We start from the raw sequence: 22473 nt of genomic DNA on the forward strand, positions 1-22473 counted from the left end.
AACTTCAAAAGAGCTTTTGAGAGAGGAGACCATACCCCATTCTTTTGCTAGTTCGGGGAAATAGAGTTTTGCTAGTGGCCCAGAATATTCAGAGATGACTTTTCTGTAGATGCTGCAAAACAAGCTTCTCTTCTGTAGGAGTCTCACAGACACTCACTTTTAAGACCCATCCTTTTTTTCCTGTGGTTTAATAAGCTGTTGATGTAACTACTAAGCAAAAGTAACACTGCATGCTGGTATCCTTCTTCTTAAACACTGTAAATCTGTGATGCTTCAGCAGACAGGCCTCCAAGATAATTTATCAGTACTGCATCTGTACTTTGCTCCGGCTAAATTCACTTAAAATGAACACTTCTTATTAGCAGCCATGATGTACAGCACTGCTCCAAACCTGAAACTGGCAACTAGCCCCAAAAAATATGGACCCTGGTGACACACAAATAAACCAGGTCTCTAGTTTATATGCAAGTATCTGGCCAGAACCCAATCTTATATCTACGTTTAATACTGAAGCACTGGTAGAAAAGGTTCTTAAGTTAAAATATTTTCTGAACTATCCAATCACCTGATTGTTGAGAAAAGAAAGTAATGACAGTGAATCTTGTCATATGTATAACCTGAAGATAAACTACCACCGCCAGGCTTTCAATCAACATGCAATGCACAAACTGTAAAACACAATGGTAAGTAAAGTATGACGACTGTATACCTTATCAAAAGCAAGAGAATAGAATTGTTTTTATAGATTAGTGCTGAGTTACATGCTCTAATGAGCCATTTTAAGCCTAGCCAATTACCCCAGGTGAGAATCAAACACTGCATCTTGTGTATGTAAGGTAAACACCTTAACCATTATGCCAACCTCCTACTCATTCGTATGAAAGTATAAGTTCTGGTACTTTATCTCTGAAGATAGAATTGTTCAACTAGATCTTTTTTTTATTATTGCTTGACTGTTATCATCACCGATCTACCAGAAAATCAAAATTATTCTGAGGGGCAGGATAAAATATAAGGAAAAACTTCTGAGATATTCTGCAAAATCAGGGGCTGTTGAGAACTATGCTCTCCTCTGGCACAGAGGTTGGCAACATGAATTTGCCACTACACCCCCAAGGTCACTTAATAAAGGAGCCATCATGCACATTATTCATTCTAGCCCTGTGAAAGAGGAAATTTAGAAAGAGTGCATCTGCCAAATACAGCAGTAAATATCAAGATGAGAAAAATATTGTTACATTCAAGTAAAAGCAAAAATACCACTTTACAAGCTCATGGAAAAGTCAACGTTTCAAGAATAATAATTTGTTTAAGCTATACAGTCAGCTTCTCAACTCACTGTGCTTCTCAATGAACTATTGAATGTTTCATTTGCATTTTCCACTGTAATATATTGACTGATGTATAAGTTGCTTGATGCAAATTGCTTAATATGTAATTTGTTCCTTTATTCACTAGAATGCTATTATTTACTGTCACAATGTATATGGAATGCAGATGTTCTATTTGACTATGTCTCAGGCTGTGATTGAAAACGGTACCTGGACCAGTTCAGTTACCTGGTTAACAAACTCATGATAAAAAAAATTTGAGGTGAAAGTAATTTTACTAAATTTTAGAAGTCTTGACAATAAATGAATGATTTAGAAATATTGCTGTGGAGGACAATGACCTTAGTAGCATTACAGAAACATGGTTTAAAAATAGAAATTGCATATCACAAATTGAAGAACATACGTCCTTTCATTGATGCAAGTCCAAGAAGATAGGCGATGTCTCAACATTTGTAAAAGAACATCTAAAAGTCATACACCAATTACTCAGGACTAGAAATTGTACACAGAATAATCAATATCAGTGATATCAAATAAAATACTATGGAAATCTACCATACACTATGTCCCAACTGACTTTAACTATGGAAACTAAATACAATAAATGATTTACTTATGAATCAGGTGACTCAAAATACACCTTTATGGAAAGTGAATCTATGGCACTACTCCATGAGTTGCATAAGACTATTAACTTTTGCATTCATAAGCACATACTGGTAAGGAAAAAATACACAGCTAAATTAAACAAAAATCCCTTTTATTAAATTACAAAATTAGAAAAATATACATCAGAAAAAAGACTAGACACTGATGTATGTATTTTAAGTGTACTACTTGATATACATAAAAACACACTTAAAATACAGAAATTATTTTTCTTATCAAAACGTTCTGAGCTCATGTGTATGTGTATGAATTCAGTTTGATCTGAAAATATATTTATATATGCATGTCTTTGTTTTCTTGTAACTCACTAGGTAGACTTTTCCAGGGACACTTTGTAGCCATGAAACAGGCCAATAGCAAACAGACAAAAATGTAACATATATACATCTACAATATATGTGACCAAAAAATATAGAAACTGCAAAATAATTCTAAATTAGTAATATAACAAACCATTATAAGTCACAATTTATGGGGGTGGGGGCAGAGCCCCCCACTATAGGGGTGCAGGGGGGCTTGCCCCCCCTGCAGAAACGTAGTAAAAAGTGTGCTTTTTCATTTGGTGTTGTTATAGGTAGAGGGGGTGTTATTTAAATTTGCTTTGTAGTTTTTGATGTTGCAAGATTCGATGTTATGAGTTTTAGAACTTATGGTCTCACTGTTTTGAAATTAGATGTTATGAGTTTTTGAAGTTTTGAAGTAGAACCATATATATATATATATATATATATATATATATATATATATATATATATATATATATATATATGTAATCATACCTCTCAACTGTACAGATTTTGACTGATATGTTTGGTCTGTTTCTCAAAAAACTGTGGTTTTCTGGCAAATAATTGGCAAATCAATGAGGACAGACATCAGAAAATAATGACATACATTTGAGACTTAGACTCCATACCCCTCAGAAAATTCATGCTAATGCAAAACCTGTTATTCTATCAACTTTCTAAGTTTGTAAAAGGAATATTTAAAAATTGTCCTTATGTTTGGGCCTTTGTCCCCCCATTGTTTATGGCTTTGTCCAGATTCACTTCAGAATGTCAATTTTCCAGAACTTTGAATTTCATATGGTCAAAACCATATGGTCAGAGTTTTGAAATCTCAAAACTCTGAAATGAATACAAAAAAATACAAAATGAAGTTTCTGCATGCCCCACACCCCTGCTACTTAAATATATCAACTCTGAGATCACACTAAAGTGAGGGAAAAGGGAAATCTCCTGTTCTGCGCTGTATGCAGAGAGCTCCATTCAGAATTTCAAGATTTCAATCTCCAAAACATGCCCCCCTTTCCCGTTCAGAGATATTTGTCTGAGAACTAAACTGTATACCCAGCAAAATTTATCCCTGACTGCAAGAAGCCTGAGAAGGTTCAGCATGCAATGATGCTAGAAGTCACTGAGAAGTAGCTAATAAGATGTATAAAACATCTGAGTCATGGGAGGAAGCTAGAGGAACTATTGTAATGATGAGACATGCTTATCAGAGATAATATCAGCCAAGAAAATATCTGCCTTATGTTCACCATTTGTTCACCACAAGGGTATAAGGTCCCAGAGAAAATGTTTATGCTTATGACACTTAAATAAAAAACTTGGCCAAAGGCTAGAGTTTGCTGTTATGTGTTTTGATTAATTCTAGAAATAATTGTGTGGGTAGCATACAAAATAAATAGATGCAGGGCAGATTGTTGCAAGATGCATAATTTAATATTACATGTAATAACAAATGCATGCAGAGTGACTGAGAGCACTCAAATAGCTACTGGTGAATGTGAAGTGCATAAAGTTTCATGTAGGAATGGAAACAACAAAACGAGTAAATAGAATGAAAATGAGTCATTACAGACACAAAGCACGAAAACACATTGATACAATTTGCATGAGTTAAAGTAATACGAATGCTAAAAATATCTTCCATTTAAACTGTTGTGTAAAAGTTGAAGTAAAAGTAACCAAGGAGCCGCAAGCCTCACCACTAATACCAGTGAGCGATGTGCACATTGGGAGGATGACAAGTACACAAACAGTAAAGTACAATTTCCCTTAAGAGCACACAGAGATCACAGTCAGTCTGGGCCTAGTTTTTCCCTCTCTCTCCATATCCCCAATAAGACTCCCCACTGGCACAGCTATAGGGTTCAGATCTAAGCTGAGTGGTCAAGTCAAAATCTCCAACACCCTCTCTGTCCAACCAATGCTTCGTGTCCCTGTCCAAGTAGCTGACACACATACACTTTGAGATTTGATTTATATACAAACACACAGACACTCCTGGGGATGTCTGACACAGCTTCTCTAGCTATGCCTCCTTATGCCCAGACTATAGCGTCGTACCACCTGCCACGAACCACCCTTATCAGCTACTATAAAGGCCTTTACCAAAGGGTGCCCAATTCTACTGTGTAATGTTACTGTTATCCAAATAGTATGACCAGACCTTTTAAGGCTGTTTAGGAGTGGCCTATACAGCATCACCAAATACGTATGCAAGTACTTTAAGAGCTTAAATATCTCTAAACAAAACCAGCCACAATTAAAAGGTTTAAATATATTTAATACTAAATAATAAAAGGACAAGGCAATGCTCATTAACTCAACACAGTGGCAATGGAGTTCAGAATCACAGGAGATATTTTAAAACAACATTGCCAGACAGTCTCACATAAATATAGAAAACAGCTAGACTAATCTGACTATTTTCCTATCTAGCTCTAAGGAGATACTAAGATCTAAGTCTTACTTACAGAACCAGGCAAATATAGATGAGAAGTGCTGAAGAGATGTTTACAGGTCCATAACAAAATACAAAATGCACAGACTTTCTCTCTGAGATGGTTCTTAAATTAATAATACGCATTACTGCTGGGTTAGCTAGATGACATCACTATCTGACACCTGCATCTAGTTCCCAGGTTAAACAGATACCAACAGAATTGAACATGTCTCTATGAAAAATACTTATCTCTTAGAAGCTGACACTTATCTCTTAGAAGCTTGCCTAAAACTGGAAGTCGTAAAACAATTACCTTGGAAACCTGTAATTACCTCTGTTTCCAGACAATAGAAAAGCCTACAACTCTAGACATTGTGTCTGCTTTGATTTGAAACAAAGATAACAGAGTTATAAACAAGTTTCACTTATTTTCTTAGAGTTTGCAAGTTAACTCTGGATATTCCAGCTTTTACCATCAACACATACATTTGCATAGGCATGTAGTTTATACACATTTCTGCTCTTTTCCAGCAGGGTGCACTATAGTTACAATCCTGAAGTTCAGCACAGAACATATAATTTTCTTACATTTCTAAGGCAAGCATACAAATCCTATTACCATTCACAAATGACATAGAATTATTTACAAAATTCTATCTAGCTGGGCTGTCCGCCTGCACATACAGTTCATTCTAGAGCCCTAGGATTTAACAGATAAATTATTTATTTTTTTTATTAGCAGGTAAATTATTTCTGATGTTTAGAATAGAACATCGTTTATACTGGGTCATTTTACTTGTCAGATGCTTTGCATGATGACAATAAAAGTGTATGTAAACAGTGGTAATTTGCCTTATGATTATGAAGATATGGTTACTGGTCTGGACTCTTTACCAGTAGTTCATTTTATTCATTCCATTTTGGAAGTAATACATGCCCAAGGAAAACTTCAAGCAGCCTTGAGTGGTGAAACTAAAAGGAAGTTGAAAAAATGGAAAACACGGATATGATTAAAAAGCAAAGTGAGCCTACTGACAAAGTAAATAGTATATTTATTACGGTTATGGCAAACAAGACTGTATATGCCTAGATCAGCAAGACCATAAAGAAGATATCATACGGAACATTATTTTAAAAAAATAGCTTCTGCTATGTCAGATGTAAAGTATTTATCTGCTATTGATGCTAATAAGGCTAAATTTGGATTTTGTCAAATGAAGCTTGAAGAAGACTTTTTTAAGACTGAGTATTTAATACATGCATATAAAGATACAGATTCCTCAGACTTTAGTTTAATGTTTGTCAGTGCATGAAGTGTTTCAGCAAGCTATGTTTGTGATCAAAGGGTTTGAAGGTACTGTTAGAATTAGTGATTATATATTGGTATGGGGTGTGCCCAGAGACGATCATAGTGGAACACTGTTTCAGGTACTAAATAGGTTAAGACAATATAACTCACGTGAAACTAGAATTGAGAGTCAAATCAGAGTTATGGAATTAAGATGCGTGTGTTATTTATTTTCAACTTCAAAAGGCTTTAAAGTAGATAATGATAAAATCAGACATGTAGTAGAATAACCTCAGCCAAAGGTTAAAAAGCATGTAAGAAATGTCTTGATATACTCTATCATTCTTCAAAGTAATTTTGTCACTGACACTTTGAAAAGAGTTAAAGTATCTACAGAAATCATGAAATAGAGAAAGATATTTCTCAAGTCACATGTGAATACTACCCCAGGTTTTCAATTCTTTCTTAGCTTCCAGGACAGATTCTCCAGATGACCTGCTATCCAGGCAGTCAAATTATTAAAGTTAAGGTTACAAGATGTCTGCCACAAGGACCACCTGCAAAACATTTTCACCGAGAGCGTTGTCTTTATGCAATAAACTCTGGTCACTGTATTCAACCCAGATACTACTGAATCTCTGCCACAAGGACCGACTCCAATAATACATTGTATCACTGTGGCTCCCTATCAGTATATCTCCTGCTCACTTCCTTTCTGCTCACATTCATAAACCTTTTTATAATCTTTCTAGTTTTGTACTTTTCACTTGCTCTGACTCACTTTGGTCTTTAGTCCATCTCTTTTTACAATAAGTATTAACTTTAATGCCTCAATATAATATGACAGCTTAGCAGACTTTTTCACTTTTCTTTCTTTTCAAAGCCTCTAGTCACTATATTCAACCCAGATACTGTAGAAGCTCTGCCACAAGGGCCAACTCCCAAATGTTTTCACTGAGAGTTTTGTCTTTGTACAACATAAGCAAATTTAACTTGAAGAATCTTGCTGTGTAGTAACTTCATCTAGTCAAATATGTGCTTATCTGTGCTGGATATTAGTTTTTACCACCAACCCCCCCCCCCCACAGAGTTACCTTTGCATTCTAAGCGCCACTTACTAAGTTGACCACTGTCCTTTCTCTGGGCCAATAGTTTAGTTGCACTGTATATGCCAGTTACTTAGTCTTTCAAGCTAACAGATTTCTGCATTCAGGAAATTAAAGAAAATCTAATTTGCTTGGTACCTCTCTTCTAATTGCTCTGCATTGGCTGTAAACTGTTTACACTCTATTATAGTTTGTCCAGAGAGTGGGAAGGTCACTGTACTAGAATTTATTACTAAATATCCCCTTACTGTTTTCTCCTCTTTCACTCACTCACCAACTTTCCACACAGTGCAGGAATGTGTAATGTGTAATATCTTATTATAGTTCTATTTGTTCTAGGACTGTATAGAACAATTAATATTATTCAAATCATATAAGATGTATATATGTTGAGCGTGAGTCCTTTTACAGGTATGTAATGTCATTTTACGGTCTTTTGATAAACACACACACACACACACACACACACACACACAAATATATATATATATATATATATATATATATATATATATATATATATATATATATATATATATATATATATATATATATATATATATATATATATATATATATATATATATATATATATATATATATATATATGAGATCAGTACTGATCCCCTTAGGAACTTTTCACCGAAGCACAAATAGCCGGGCATACTTTCGCGACAGTGCTTTTTACCGAAAAAGCACTTTTGCGGAAATATGCCTGCAGCTAGAGGGAGTTGTGGGGGAATGACTGTTGCGGAGATTGTACTACGGTGCGGATAAGGGAATATTCCCTTTTCCTCACTGTAGTGCGATCTCGGACTGAGAATATTAAAGTAGGGGGGGTGGAGGGGGGCTTGCCCCCCTGCATAAAAGTAGATTTATTGTTTTTTTTTTTTTTAACGCACTTTAATGAAAGTGCTTTTTCGGTGAAAGTGCTTTTGTTAAAGGGCCAATCCCAGTGTTTAAAATTCGGGTCCACACTAGAGGTGATCAAAGTAACGCCCACTTTATAACGTCACTCGCATTCCCACCCACAGTATCTTTTTTTTTTCAATGTCCGGTATACCTTCAATTCCAATCCTGTTTTGTCTCCCAGTGTCGCCTACAATTTGGTTTTATGTTCCTATCTGAAGTGGACTTTTCTAAATGTCTGTTTCTCTAGCAAGGTGGCTTGTTTTACTGGTTTTTTTTTTGTTTTATTTTATTTATTTAATGCTTTTGCAGAAGCGATGAACGATCGTTTAATGCAACAATCAGTTGTTAAGCACTTAGAAGCATATGCGTATGTACTTATAAGTGCTCAACAACTGATGGTTAGATTAGAATTTTGATTGTGAGAAGGATCATCCTTTGTGGTTCCCAACTTCCCTTCAGAGTTTATTTTGAAGTCAGTGTGTAATGACATGCATTTAAGTTTCACATTTTCATCGGGTTTAAAGAACCAAACCTAACACAGTCTTGTATAAGGATTACGTCCAGGACTTGTGATGATCGTAAACCAGGCGTGGGTTGTTATAGTCTGTTTTGGCAGGGTATTTTATTTGGTAGATGCTTTTCACTTAAATCTCACTTTTTTTAAAGAAATAAATGGCACGGAGTGCACTGAAGAAACGCTGTAAAGTTATGTATTAACTGCGACGAAAACAGGCTGCTTCTCCCAGATTTTGACAGAGATGTAACTCACATTAAATCATATGGGATAGAAACTGTGACTGCTAACTGCATATGTGTTAATTGAAATAAACAAAGATTATATCACTTGCACGCTGGGAACTGGTACTGGTGTATCACTTAATAAATAGTGTGCAGTTCTTAATCAGAGGGAATTCGGTCAGATACTACGTGCTAAACGTGTTGTGAAGTAGTCCGGTTTTGCATTGACAGATGTAGTAATGGCGTATTACGTTGTTTTGTTTTTTTTGCTGCAGACCATTGCTTATGAACGTACAAGGTTAATTACTATATCAAGATGTGCACATTGATTGATATATTATTCTGTAAACTGAGCCATCAAATATCTCTTTAGGGTTAATTATTTTAGAACCCTTTACTTCTTGTGTATGATTTCTGGTGCTCGCTGCAGAGCTGTGTGCTTCTGCAGTTTTACAGTAAAGCACCAGTATTAGTTGCTGTTAGATTCTTGCATGTCTTAAGTGATTTGGCTCTCACTGAATTCAGCATTTTTTTTGTTTGCACATACTAAAAACATATCTAATACCTTTGAATTATTTTGTTCACGTGCATAATTTAATAAGTTGTTGCTCAGGCTTGTTTCATAGATGTAATGGGATCCTATCTCACCACATTCATAACAGATGGGTTCGGAGCCGATCCCACTAATATATTAGAACAAAGTCTCTCATTGGCTGGGCTACCCCTTATCCCACAATGCACCACGCCTGCTTCCCCAGATCTCGTTTGCCACTTTTCAAGACGGACGTGGTCTCGACTTGGCTGGAGCTAAGTGATTTTCTTGACCTTTTGGTCGTTTTTACTTAGGGTTTCTGTCAGGAATCTCTTAAACAGCTGTTTTTACAGCTGTGTGAGTGTTTGTATTGAGTTTGGAGAAAAGTTATATTTTATTGTTTCTGTGGACTGGGCAAGGCCCATTTTAAGTTATTAGGTTTTTTCCCTTGTTAATGGTGACAGAGTTAGTTTTGGGCTAGGTCTGTTTTAAGTTTGAGGGCTTTAGCCCACGTAGTTTCCTTCTGTTATTTCACTGTTGTGGCTAAGCCTGTTTAAGTTAGAGGGTTTCAGCCCATACTTCAGTACTGCCCTTTGTGTTATTGCTAGTCACCTGTGCTTTCTTGTCAAAATGTCTAAGGAGCAAAAGTCGGGTTTTAAGAAGTGTGCAAAATGTAATTATAAGATGTCTATTACAGATAGCCATGCTATCTGTGTGTACTGCCTAGGCCCTAAACATTTACAGGATTCTTGTAGTGTATGTCCCTCCAGGGTTCTCCAGGAGAGGAAAAATAAATTGATACTCAGGGGTCTTTTGAAGAAGCTTTGGCTTCTTCTCCAGCTTCCAAAAAGAAGAGATCATTGGCTCCGACCAGTCCATCAGACCCGACGTCTAAAAAGCATAGATTGTCGGCTCTGACCAGTCCGTCGGATCCAACAACTAAGAAACAAGGCTCGACTTCTTCTTCCTCGGCTCCAATGGCTTGCTCCATTGGTTGCATCGAGAGGCCATTCACCTGCCTTGGCTCCATTGATCTCGAGGACTCTTTTGGCACCGTACTGTTGCATTCAGTTCCAGTCTCCGACAGTGTTGGAACCTTTTCGAGCCAATCTTCTTTTGTAGGCGAGGGTGTGATGTCTTCGGCCCCAATCTGTTTCCTCCAAATCCTCTAGGCTATCTGATTCGGATTTGGATAGGGTTATCCAGAGGCTATTCCAGTCCCCAGTTTTACCAAAATGATCTGGCTCCAGCCCATGCGTGCCAGCCCACCCACATCCCATACATTTGATTCCTCCTCCAACCCCTTGGAGCCTTTGGAGTTGGTGCAGGTGGAACGGAGCGGACTGTCCAGTCAGAGCTGGGACCCCTCGAGTTCCTCTGCTCGACTTTCATTCCTACCCTGTCCTCGGTGTCAGGGTTTGGTACTAACACTGTAGAGCTCGCCTTTGATGCCCAGTCTCATCTGCCGCAGGTATTCCAGGGTCACTCAACAAGTGCCCTCTGCAGAGTCTGGAGGTCCCGCTTTGAGGGCCATGACATTGCCGGTTCAGCAGGTTTCTACCCCACCATCCCAAGTTCTGGGTACTGGTGCCTCTGGAGACATTCTTTCCTGTGACAGTGGGGCCCTGGGGCCTGAGGATACCCCTTAGGGGTTCCATTCCCAGGATGAATCCGTCACTTCAGATACTGACCTCGAGGATGCAGAGGGGTCCCCTAAATCATCCTTGGATGACGTCTCTTTCTCGGATATCCTTGAGATCTTGAGACAGAGAGGAGATTGGCAGTCCAAAGCCCCTTCCACTGAGGAGTCAGTTTTCCTCAAGGCCTTTGAGGCCCAGCCCTCCTCCTCCTGGGTGTCTCCACCCTTCGATGAATTATTGGACTTAATCTCTATAAGTTTCTTTCAGCTCCTCCCCAGAAAGAATTCCTCACTAAAGGTGTTGCAGTTGATGCTATGGTGGTGGCATCTGCCACTCAGAAGGACGTGGCAGAGGCTTCAATGTCTATTCATCCTCCTAATAAGGATTCTAGGAGCATGGATCGCTGAACTATCTTTGTCATTTTACAAGGCTACAAAGGGACCTCCTCAAAGAGTTAGGAGAGTCCCTTTTCCTGAGGTGTTAGCACAGACTGTAGGCACCCAGATGACTACCCTGATCTCTATTGTCAACTCGTCCATGAGGCTCATCTCCTATGCAGATGTACATTCACGCCTTTAAGTTGATGGGTCTTCTTTGTTTGGACCCAAGGTGAAGGACACACTTACAGGAGGGCAAGACCTTGACTGCCGTTCCTCTAGACCTTATCCCAAGGCCCAGAGAGGAGGGAAAATGTGGTTCAGAAAATCCCAAAAGTTCTTCTCTACTCCACCCTCCAGAGGCGGGGACTCAGGAAGGGCAGAGGCCCCGTAACTCTGGAGAGTTCCTCCTATCCTCAACATCCCTAGGATGTGGCCCAGCTGTGCTTCTCCAGAGCCAGTCAAACACCCACAGGCTTGGGAATCAATAACCAAGGATCAGTGGGTGCGTTACCTCATCCCCTTTCGCCCCTCCTCCTACAAGGAAAATCCCGGACGTGCCACCCAGTTAACGGGATCTGGCAGCCGTGAAGTTTCAAAGCTGCTAAAAACAGATCAGATCAGGAACTTACTCAAGGTTATTTTTGGTGCCAAAAGACAGGGGCGTAAGGCCCATTTTGGACCTCAGCCTTTAAATCGGAAGTCCAAGTTCCGGATGGTCACTCTTCAGTCCATTCTCCCGTTATTGGAGAAGGATTTCTGGATGTGCTCCATAGACCTCAAGGATGTTTACTATCACATATTGATACGTCAGGAGTCCAGGAGTCATTTGCACTTCCGCCTGGGAACCAGTCATTTCCAGTTTCGTGCACTGCCCTTTGGTCTCACCACAGCCCCCAGGGTGTTTACCAAATGTCTGGCAGTAGTGACAGCTCACTTGAGAAGTCTCGGATTCCAAGTGTTTCCTTATCTCGACGACTGGCTCCTTACTGCCACCTCCAAGCATCTACTGATTCGAGCGTTGATGGCCACAGTAACTTTGGGTCTCTCACTAGGAATCTCTTTCAATTGGAAAAAATCTGTGCTGTGGCCATTTCAATCACCTTTATAGGCAGAGTTAGACACAAAAAGTATGGCATTTTTGCCATCAGAGAGAATTCAGGTTCTACAATCTCAGGTCCAAATTTTGTTACCCAAATCTCGAAGTTCCTGCCAGACAGATTCTTCAGTTAATGGCTGCAACCATCCTCCTAGTACCATTGGCCAGACTGCACATGCTAATGCTGCAATGGCGGTTATCGGTTCAGTGATCATAGCAAGAACTTTCCATGGATCACCATATTCTCATTATAGACAGTTGCCGTCAAGATCTCCGTTGTCGGTCCAACCTGGACCTTCAGCCTCCTGTTGCCACAGTGACCACGGATGCCTCCCAGATAGGGTGGGGTTATTATCTGGACAGGACTGTCCAAGGCACACATCAATGTCCTGGAAATGAGAGCAGTGCTTCTGGTTTTACAAGCACTTCATCATGCTCTCCCCAAGGTACTATTGATTCTATCCAACAACATGTCAGTAGTTTGGCACATAAACAAGCAGGGCAGAACCAGGTCCTACCCCCTTTGCAGGGAGGCCATGAGAGTATGGCACTGGGCCATAGCCTCTCGGCGTTTCTTAGTAGCCACGTGGAAAGCCAATGTGATTGCAGACAGGCTCAGCAGGACTCTCCTGTTGGGTCCCTCAACAACAGAGTGGCTGCGTTGATCTTTGCAGACAGTTCTTCACTCTGATGCCCTCTCAGGGACAGTCTCCAAGGGACACTCTAGCCCACATTTGGCCCCCGGGTCTACTTTATGCCTTCCCCTCGAGGGTGATTCAGAAGCTTTCCATGTCAGGTGCACATTGGCCCCATCAGGTTTGGTTCCTGTTTCTTCAGAAGTATGCGCACAGGACCCCTGGATTCTGGGACCAGTAGATCTGTTATCCAATCCGTGGGACTCCCTCATCCTCCCTCCCCAGTGCCGGGCGACTGGCTGCTTGGTTACTCCACTTCTATCCTTATTTAGAGATCTTTCTCTTTCTTGAGGAGTAATGCACATCTTGTCTTCTTCCCACAAGCCGCCTACTGTTAAGCTGTATTCCAGCAAATGGAAAAGATTTGTTTGTTGGGCACAACAACGTTGATCCTCTTCTCAGTTTTCTGGCTTCCTTATTTCATTCTGGCTCTTCAATCTCCACACTTAAAGTTCAACTGGCTATATCTAATTTTCATGTTGCTGTAGATCCCTCTTTAATGGCTAACAGACTTTGCAAGTCCTTTCTTAGGGAGCCTGGCTCCTCAGGCCTCCTGTGGCTCATCCTGTGCCCCTTGGGACTTAAATTTGGTTCTGGCCTCCTTAACTGCCCATCCCTTTGAGGTAGCCACTTGTGATATCAAATTCTATCGTGGCTTTTCTAGTGGCTATTACTACTGCTAAGCGTGTCTCAGAGGTTCAGGCTCTCTGTTCTTCCCCTCCGTATTTGATCTTTCACAAAGACAGAGTTTCCCTTAGATTGATTCCATCCTTTTTGCCTAAAGTAGCATCCCCTTTGTGCATCCAGCAATCTTTGGAGCTTCCAGTTTTCTTCCCAAATTTTTCTACTAGAGCAGAATATACCTTTCACCAGTTGGATGTTCACAGGCAACTACGTTTTTACTTGGCTAGGACCATTCAGACTAGAAAATCTGACCAACTGTTTGTGTCCTTTGCGGAGAATAGGTTGGGTCTTCCAGTTGCCAAAGCCACCATTGCTAAATGGATTAAGGATTGCATCTCTTTTATTTATTCCCACTCAGGCAAGGAGTTGCCTTTCCCAATCAAAGCTCATTCTACTAGAGCTATGGCCACCTCTGTAGCTTTTCATTCCAAAGTTTCAATAGATGATATTTGTGTGGCTGCTACTTGGTCTTCTCCGCACATCTTCATTTCTCATTACAAGCTTGATGTGGCTTCCCGAGGCAGAGCTTCATTTGGTTCCGCAGTTCTCAGGAGTGTGTTCCAATGAGCCACCCGGGTTTTAGGTGCTAGGGACGCTGTCCCATCTGTTATGAATGTGGCGAGATAGGATCCCATTACATCTTTTAGTTATGTACTTACCATAACTTTGGATGTATGGGATCCATCTCGCCTCATTCATACATACCATCCTTCCCCCTACCTTTTGGATTTGGAGGAAATATAGATCTTGATAACCTCTCCTATGGAAGGTCTCTAGTTGGTTACAGTTATTGGTATATGTTTTCTGTATCTGTATGAATGTATAAAGCAAACAAACAAGATCTGGGGAAGCAGGAGTGGTGCATTGTGGGATAAGGGGTAGCCCAGCCAATGAGAGACTTTGTTCTAATATATTAGTGGCCGAGTCGGAGCCGACAGATCGGCTCCGAACCCATCTGTTATGAATGTAGGCGAGATGGATCCCATACATCCAAAGTTATGGTAAGTACATAACTAAAAGTTATTCATTGTTGGCATGCGCAACTGTACTGTGATGGACAACTGTCTGATTTTTGCTTTTAAAATACCGTTTGTTGCAGACAGTAAACTCCGGAGCTTGTGGCAGGTGTCTCATGGAAAGCACATTTGGAAAAAATGAAAGTATTTTCTGAAGATCACTTATTTTTTGTGTGTTATTCTGTGGTTGAATCTTCACAATTTTTCGGGATTAGCACTTAACACTTAGGGAGGCATGTTTAATTTCTGTTAGTATTTCATATTGTGGTAGAAGGGAGCGGTGTGTCTGTTACAACTTTTTTCACGGGATGTCAGAAATCTTAACAGATGTTGCATTTCATTTTTCAGGAGTCTGAAATTGACGGGTGATTTTCATTTGAATATCAGTACTCTATGATTGCTCTTTTGCTGATAAAAGCAGTCATTGGTGTCTTCTGAAAAAAAAATAATTTGATAGTTTTGTTATAATAGTTGGTGTCAGCATGTATATTGCATTGCTTTCTGGTGACTGTGTCTGACTGATCAACCCACCATGCTCATTTAATAAAGAGATCAATGTAATATGATTTTGAATCAGAAATGATGAGGAGTGTTTAGAATGTTATGGCCCATTTTGCACCATTACAGAATGGATGTAAGCCCCCATTTACCACCATGTGGGAACCCCCCCCCCTTAAATCACTGTAATTTTGAGATTGTACCGGTCAGATATTGCACAAAAAAACAAGTTCTTCTATGTCTGAGGTTTCATAAACTTGGGATTAGAATATGTCACTGAGTGGTGGGATTGCCACCCCTTCCCCTAAAAAAAAAAAAAAAAAAACTTTTGTTAAAAACTTTTAGGTATGTAGCTACAAACAGGACACCTTTTGCACAATGATGTGGATTTGTTTTCTGAATATTTCCTGTGTATGTGAACTCCATTGAGAGTCCCCATGTAGTATCTCAGTGGAATCAGGTTAAATATATGTGACTGCAGTGAAGGCCACATATAGGTAATGACTCTATGAGCACACAACCCCTTTTTACCATTTTTGCACATGGGGTTGGGGATCTAAAATCAATATTAAACACTGTTGGTTGGCTAGCTCTGCGATGGTTGTTCTTTCACACCATACATACACATGTACACTTCCACCAATGGGTGCTTTAGAGTGTCCAGTCCATCCACTGCATGTCTAGAATGTAGGAGGAAACCTAAGCTCCTTAAATAAACCTACATAAACACAGAGACCATGCAGATTCCACACAGAAGGCATACCAGCCAAGACTCAAACGGGAGAACCTCTTGCTGTGAGGTAACAACACTACTGCCTGTGCCACTCTACCACTCCTCATTTAGGTTACCAGGTTATAGTCTTGCATACGACAATGTTGTTGACTTGTCTAAACATGGGCTAAACTCTTGGCTAGGCTTATAAGGGCTTCATGATGAATAGCCTAGTAACTTCCTATAAGGTATGGCATGAAGTCCCTGTTATAAATGGTATACGTAGACTGCCAAAGGCTCTCTTCAAACAGTATGACATTATAGACTACCCTTTTGCTATCCCCAAGTATTGCTTCTTTTGCATTGGTATGTGTCAGCAGAATAATACTGAGGGTGCAGCAGCATGAGCCAGGCTATCCTGTTTCTTGCGGGAACATTTGGCTGCCTTGAAAAACAGTGATGTTGATCGGTACTTAATTTCCTGATCATTGTAGACAGGAAAATAATTTTAACAAACTGAATATGTCTATTGGCTGAGGATGTGCAAAGGATCTTACTGACAATTGTTAGGGACTGCTAAAAGCTTTCTCACTCATCATCTTCTTTTGGCTTTTCCCGTTAGGGTTCACCACAGCGGATCATCTGTTTCCATTTCTTCCTGTCCTCTGCATCTTGCTCTGTCACACCAACCACCTGCATGTCCTCTCTCACCACATCCATAAACCTTATCTTAGGCCTTCCTCTTTTCCTGTTACCTGGTAGCTTCATCCTTAGCATCTTTTTCCCAATATACTCAGCATCCCTCCTCAGCACATGTCCAAACCAACGTAATCTTGCCTCTCTGGCTTTGTCTCCAAACCTTCCAACCTGGGCTGACCCACTAATATACTTATTCCTAATCCTGTCCACCCTCGTCACACCCAGTGCAAATCTTTACATCTTTAACTCTGCCACATCCAGCTCAAACTCCTGCCTTTTTGTCAATGCCACTGTCTCCAACCCATATAACATAGCTGGTCTGACTACCCTCTTGTAGACCTTCCTTTTCACTCTTACTGGTATTCATCTGTCACAAATCAGTCCTGACGCTCTTCTCCACCCACTCCATCCAGCCTGTAGTCTCTTCTTCACCTCTCTTCCACACTCACCATTACTCTGAACTATTGATTCCAAGTACTTAAAATCATCGACCTTCGCCACCTCTACTCCTTGCATCCTCACCATTCCTCTATCATCCCTATCATTCACACACATATACTTTGTCTTAGTCCTGCTGACCTTCATTCCTCTTCTCTCTAGAGCATATCTCCATCTCTCCAGGATTTCCTCCACCTGTTCCCTACTCTCACTACAGATCACAATGTCATCTGCAAACATCATAGTCCACGGGGACTCCTGTCTGATCTCGTCTGACAAACTGTCCATTACCATTGCAAATAAGAAAGGGCTCAGAGCTGATCCTTGATGTAATCCCACCTCCACCTTAAACGCATCCGTCACTCCCACCGCAGACCCCACCACTGTCACACTACCCTCGTACATATCCTGTACCACTCTTACATACTTCTCTAAAAGCTTTCTCACGAATGGAACTAAAAACTACACTTACCATTACTTATCTCCTCCCTCCTTTCTCTAGCTATTAAATCATTGTCATATAACTTGTATGTACTCTTAACCAATGTGTTCATGTCATGTCTAATTTTGTATAATTATTTAAACTATTTTTGTTTTTGGTATTATTTTTAAAGACTGTAAAATTATTATTCTTAAAATGTTTTGTAATACTTTGGAGCTATTCTCCCTGGTCATTTGCTGAAAAAGGGCACCTACCCCACACAGTTTGGTTTTGTCAAAGGGAGATCATGCCTGTTAAACTTAGTTGATTTATTTGAAACAGTCACCAAAGCCATGGATGAGGGGAAGATGGTGCACACCGCCTACCTTGACCTAGCCAAAGCCTTTGACACTATTCCCCACTCAGATGTAAATAGATAAACTCTCCCAGCTTGGCATCAACCCATATGTGACCAGATGGGTAGCTAACTGGCTCGCTGATAGAATCCACTCAGTCAAAATAGGGGAAGCCACCTCTAGTAGTAGACCTGTAATAAGTGGCGCACCCCAAGGATCGGTCTTGGGGCCTCTACTGTTTGGGATATACTTTTCTGAGGTGCAAGCCAAAACCAGTGGTCTGTGACTGACGAAGTTTGCAGATGACTGCAGGCTGAGTGCTGTCTTAAAATCCCCTAGTGATGTGAACATCCTCCAAGAGGGCCTTACCCAAACTAATAACTGATGCCAGAAGCATGGCCGCAAACTGAATGCCAATAAATGCATCATTATCCCCTTTGGGGAAAATGGCATCCCCACTAATTATCACATTAATAACAACGTACTAAGCATGCAATCAGTTGTGAGGGACCTGGCCATCCAGGTTGATAGCAACCTGACTTTTGACCACCACATTGCCTACACTGTACAGAAGGCTTTCTACATGGCCCACCACATAATTAAGAGTATTTCATCCAGGAACAAGGAGTTCATAATATTCTTGTACTCTTCCCTTATCAGACCCATTATCAAGTACAGTGCCCCCTTCGGCATGTACCTTGCCAAGCACATGCAACATCTGGAGAGACCACAGAGGTTCCTGACCAGGAAAATCCAGGGTTTCAAACACCTATCCTATACAGATAGGCTACAAGCCATGTCCCCCTACTCAGTCATGTACAGACTGCACAAAGGTGACCAGTATCTGGCATACAAGGCCATCTCAGACCCAGCCTTGATGGAGTTGCTGCATATCCGTAAGTCAAACTCCACTCACACAACCCACACACAAGGCCTTAACCTGGTCTGTGACATTAATAGAACTTGGTGGTGGGATAGATTTCTGTCCCAAAGACTCCCCATCTGTGGAACAGACTCCCTTTCCATGTCATGCAGAGTACTAGTCCTATTTAACAGGAACATGCACAACTTTATGGGAAAAATGAAAATATACCCCTGGGATCCCACCTGTATCCCTGCTGGACAGGGTAAACATGCTGACTTTGTGTGAACATGGGCAAAATTCATGCCTAGGCTTATAAGGGCCTCCAGGCCAATAGCCTAGTATCATCCTATGAACCTAAGAATCTTTTAAGATAAATGAACATCAATGCCAGAATTTCCCTCCTGGCCATTGGGCACTGTTAACTGCTAGGATTTATGATTACCTTTGGAAAGCACATGAAAATATTCAAAAGGCACAATTAAGATAATACCTGTGTTATGATCAAGTTCCAAAATAACCATCATCAGCATCTTTAACCCCTTTTCTGATATTTTTGTATATGATAACAGGGTGCTTCTACCTTTATCAGTTCAGTGCCTTTCTCCTACCTTCTTTGACACTCATGCCTGACTGATGCAGGTCTTCTCATATGCAGTCCCTCCATCTCTTGGCTGGACACCCTTGTCTCCTCTTGCTTTCTTCTTGTTTCCCAAATCTTCTTCAACAAATCATCTTCTGGTTTCTTGGTCATGAGAATAAACTACCATAATCTGTTTTTTTTACCTTTGCTGTGATTTGAACTACTTTACCTTCAGCTCTGATGTCCTCATTTCTTCATCTTTCCCACAGTGTTCATCCTACCATCTGTTTCAGTCATGTCAACTTCATCACCCCAGACATCCTCAGTTGTTCTGCCTCCACTGCTAAAGATTCTGTACAACACAAAAGCACTGGTCACATCAAAGTTTTGTACACCTTGGCATTCTTCGTCACCCACTACTCCTGAAAATCCATGTCAGTTGGTTGCAACACCTCTAATCCTTGTTTTGACCTTCTGCTCTATCTTACTTCCCAGATCCTAGAAGCTGTTAACCTGTTTCCCTATTCTCCCTTCAATCTCAGTTTTTAGCTTTTTCTGATGACCATTTTTGCTGCCCTGACAGCTGTCTTGCCTTTAGTCCATTTCATCTTGTGTGCCTACTCTAGCCTAAATTCCATGACACAAAAGTTCCTTGACTTACTGAATTCAAATGTCCTGGAGCAAACTGCCCATATCCCAAAAGAAGGAGCAAACATTCTAGACCTGGTCCTCACTGACATGTCAAACAGGTGCACTCTTGCAAATGTTGGGCCCTCATTATTTAAAACTGACCACATAGCAGTCACCTTTGAACTGACACTAACACCAGAACCCTCAAAGGGTGAAATCAGACTAAAAACTTCACCAAGACAAACTACACCCTCCTAGGTGAAGGTATAAATGAATTTCAAGACCCACTCAAAGCTGAAAGTGGTAACTACACCAAAGTTTACACTAAAGCCCTGAACAATCACTTCTATAAGCGTATGAACTCTGCTGTACCAGATATAATCAAAACCAGAGGGGCATGTAAATTCTAGCTGCCATGGTGGACTTCCAGCATCAAAAACTCTACAATAAATACAAAAAGTTGCTGTCCAAGAAAACAAAGACAAGGACCCAACAATGGGAAAGCACCCTCCTTAGCCTTAATAGGCAAATAAGGCAACTTTTCAAATCCTGCAAGACCTCCTTTGAGAGAAACCAAGCAAGTACTGCCAAGGATAACTATAAGGCCTTTTGCAGGTATGTACATAACCTAAAGGGTAGGACCCAAGTATGTGCAGAACTGGTGGCCAATGGTATCACATACACTGACCCCACAGAGATAGAGTACCTGCTAGTGGATAGGTTTGGTGAAAATTTCACTCCCTTATCCCCTCCTAACTTACAACAAACCCTCCCCCAAACTCCCTCCCTGCCTTACATATCTAAAGAGCAAGTCGTCAAAGCCCTGTCAAAGGCAAAGAACATGGCTTCTATGGGACCAGATGACATCCCAGGCTGTCTTCTAAACAGGCTAAAACATGAACTAGCATCACCACTACGCACCCTTTTCAATCATAGCCTAACCACAGGCTTTGTTCCTGCGGAATGGAGAACAGCTACAGTTATTCCCCTCCACAAAGGTGGCCTAGCAACAGACCCAGGGAATTACAGCCCCATAAGTCTGACCAGCCTTGTTTGTAAGGCCAGTGAACATAACATTATGGACCTCAGAAATAAAGACATAGGTGACCTCCAAACCTTGGATCCTACCCAATTTGGCTTCATGAAGGGCAGATCCTGCTAATTACATCTGTTGGATCCATTTGAAAGTGTGACCAAGGCCATTGATGAGGGCAAATCTTTGTACACAGTATACCTTGACTTGGCAAAGGCTTTCAACACAATCCCACATCCAGGCAATACCGATAAACTTAGCAAACTGAATGTAAACACCATCGCTGTAAGATGAGCTGCCAACTGACTCACAAGCTGGACACACACTATCAAAGTGGATAAATCCACATCAGACAACAGATCTGTTACCAGTGGGGTGCCAAGGGGTCAGTGCTGGGCCACCTGCTGCTTGGTATATGATTCTTAGATGTTCAGGTCAAAACTAAAGGGTTGGGGCTGACCAGGTTTGCAGATGACTGCAAACTAGGTGGATTTGTTCAATCCCCAAATTATGTCAGTATACCCCAGGATGGTCTTACACAGACCAACAACTTGTGTACTAGTGACGGTCTCAAACTGAATGCAGAGAATTAAGTCATTTTCTTCAGCACAAACAATGTCCCTTTACACTATCAAATCAAAAACAATACCATACGTACCCATGAAGTGGTAAAGGACCTGGTATCACAGGATGACTGTGACTTTAACTTTGACCAGCATGTGTGTACCATTGTAAGGAAAGCTTTCCATGTAGCTCACTTGATTAGTAAGGCCATCGCCTCGGGAGCAAAAGAGTTATAACCACCCGTATATTCGGCACTTATCTTGCCCATAATTGAGTATAATGCCCCATTCTGTATGTACCATACTAAGCACTTATGGCAATTAGAGAAACCTCAGAGGATTCTATCAAAGAAGATCAAGGGCCTCCAGCATATGCCTTACACAGACTGAGTAAAATCCCCATCACTAATCCAAACCTAGTGAACTCACTGCATATCTGTAAATGAAATAGGTCTAGGGCTACCTGTTCCAGGGACGTGAATATGGCCTTCGACTTAAATAGGACATGCTGAAAGGACAGCTTTAACTCCCAGCAACTGTCTCATCTTTGGAACAGGCTACCAGTGAAACTGAGCACCTCTATGACACTGTTCAAGAGGAACCTGGATGAGTGGATGTGGCATTGTAAATTCTTACTGGGATAGCACCTCAATCCTCCTGGGTTATGGACAGTCATCACTAAATGCAATCTTGGGTATGGACTAGTACCTCTATGATATTCCACTAGGCTGAAATGACCTCTGGGTCGATAGCCTAGTAATCTTTTATGATTTTATATATATATATATATATATATATATATATATATTTATATAAAGATATATATATATATATATATATATATATATATATATA

This window comes from Protopterus annectens, chromosome 5.part0 (genome assembly GCF_019279795.1).
Source record: "Protopterus annectens isolate FY-2018-M chromosome 5.part0, PAN1.0, whole genome shotgun sequence".
Lineage (NCBI taxonomy): Eukaryota > Metazoa > Chordata > Ceratodontiformes > Protopteridae > Protopterus > Protopterus annectens.